Source organism: Palaemon carinicauda, chromosome 5 (assembly GCF_036898095.1).
Source record: "Palaemon carinicauda isolate YSFRI2023 chromosome 5, ASM3689809v2, whole genome shotgun sequence".
Classification (NCBI taxonomy): domain Eukaryota; kingdom Metazoa; phylum Arthropoda; class Malacostraca; order Decapoda; family Palaemonidae; genus Palaemon; species Palaemon carinicauda.
The window spans coordinates 183879005-183881504 of NC_090729.1; positions in this window are offsets into that span (position 1 = coordinate 183879005).

Sequence of the window (2500 nt, forward strand, 5' to 3'; positions counted from 1 at the left end):
GAGAGAGAGAGGAGAGAGAGAGAGATTGGCTTTAATGTTGTGTAGGAAATCGCTTCATTATGTTTTGGAGATGTTTTTATAGGCAGTTATTTCGCATGAGAGAGAGAGAGAGAGAGAGAGAGAGAGAGAGAGAGAGAGAGAGAGAGAGATTGGCTTTAATGTTGTGTAGGAAATCGCTTACTTATGCTCTGGAGATATTTTCATTGGCAGTTATTGTGAGAGAGAGAGAGAGAGAGAGAGAGAGAGAGAGAGAGAGAGAGAGAGAGAGAAGAGAGAGAGATTGGCTTTAATGTTGTGTAGGAAATCGCTTACTTATATTCTGGAAATGTTTTATAGGGAGTAATTCTATCTAAATATTTAGCCGTCATTTTGACGGGTTGCGTACGATAATAAAGCATAAATAAGAGGAACGTCATGTGACATGAAAGAAGTAATTTTTTTAAACATCCCAATAAAACTAGATCATTTTTTTGGGGGAGGAGATTTTGAAATGAAGGAAGTAGATGAATAATAGATTCATACTTAGAAGTCCCCCAGGTTGACATGAAGGAGTGAGAGCGGATGCTTGGGGAGAGGGAGCTGGAAACCTCTCACCGCATATGTTGAGAGAGCGAGAGAGAGAGAAAGGCGGGGGGAAGATTCGTCCATTTACATACTGCATATGTTGGCTCTGTACCAAGATTTATGTGGTGCCAAGCTGTCAAAGACAAAGTGGAATTCCAAAATATTAACAGTTTGCTCTGTTTCTCGGCTGATTCATTTTTTAAAATGGCGTACGTTGTTTCAAGCGAGGTCGATATCAGAGAACATTTACTCTATTTTATTGGGATTCCAAAATATTATCAGCTTGCTCTGTTTCTCGGCTGATTCATTTTTCATAATGGCGTACATTGTTTAAAGCGAGGTCGATATCAGAGAACATTTACTCTATTTTATTGGGATTCCAAAATATTAACAGCTTGCTCTGTTTCTCGGCTGATTCATTTTTCATAATGGCGTACATTGTTTAAAGCGAGGTCGATATCAGAGAACATTTACTCTATTCTATTGGGATTCCAAAATATTATCAGCTTGCTCTGTTTCTCAGCCAATTTATTCTTTATAATGGCGTACGTTCTTTAAAGCGAAAACGGTATCAGAGAACATTTACTCTATTTTATTGGGATTCCAAAATATTAACAGCTTGCTCTGTTTCTCGGCTGATTCATTTTTCATAATGGCGTACGTTGTTTCAAGCGAGGTCGATATCAGAGAACATTTACTCTATTTTATTGGGATTCCAAAATATTAACAGCTTGCTCTGTTTCTCGGCTGATTCATTTTTCATAATGGCGTACGTTGTTTAAAGCGAGGTCGATATCAGAGAACATTTACTCTATTCTATTGGGATTCCAAAATATTATCAGCTTGCTCTGTTTCTCAGCCAATTTATTCTTTATAATGGCGTACGTTCTTTAAAGCGAAAACGGTATCAGAGAACATTTACTCTATTCTATTGGGATTCCAAAATATTAACAGCTTGCTCTGTTTCTCGGCCGATTTATTCTTTATAATAGCGTAAGTTTTTTAAAGCGAGGTTGATATCAGAGAAAATTTACTCTATTCTATTGGGATTCCAAAATATTAACAGCTTGCTCTGTTTCTTGGCCGATTTATTCTTTATAATGGCGTACGTTGTTTGAAGCGATGTCGATATCAGGAATATTTCCTCTATTCTGTTTTTGGTTATATCTGATTACACATTAGATAATTGAATATCAAATAAAAGCTATGGTAAATAATATCACTATACTAATGTAAGCGACCTGTCAACAATGAGGGCTAAATATTTAGATAGATATGAACATATGGATACACAGATTCAACCCTTCCTATCCCTCGTCCTTTCCTAACTACTACACCGTAGTTTCGGCAATTTGTGGGAGATTTTGGTTTACGAGTGTATCTCTCGGGGTACCCCCTTCTCACTGGGGGATGACTACTCCCTCCTCCCGCTACCCAAGAGACGGGGAGAGACCGAATAGCCTTACGAGTACCAATGCCGCTCAGTATGACATGAAATATGTATATATATATATATATATATATATATATATATATATATATATATATATATATATATATATATATTTCCTGGTGAGAGGGGAGTGTGTATGAGTGTGTGCATATCTATCTGTCATTTTTGTCGGGTCGTGTACACTAACATTTACAGAATAACTCACAGCCTCGAGAATCCTGCATGTTTCTGTTGAAGCCGGACAGTGTCAAGCGCAAGTTTACCCAGACGCAAAAAACCTAAGCAAAAAATAGTTTCATTCCCTTGATTTTCCACAGTAATTCAATCATTATGATAATGAAGCCACATGGTAAAGATTCGTGCCTATTTTTTTTTTCTTTTTTTTTTGCAATTTTTTTTCGCATTTTTTTTTTTAGCATTTTTTTGCGAATCACAAAGGAGGTAACAGCGTACTTTGCTCCTCATCTTTTGCTTTTTATTCCT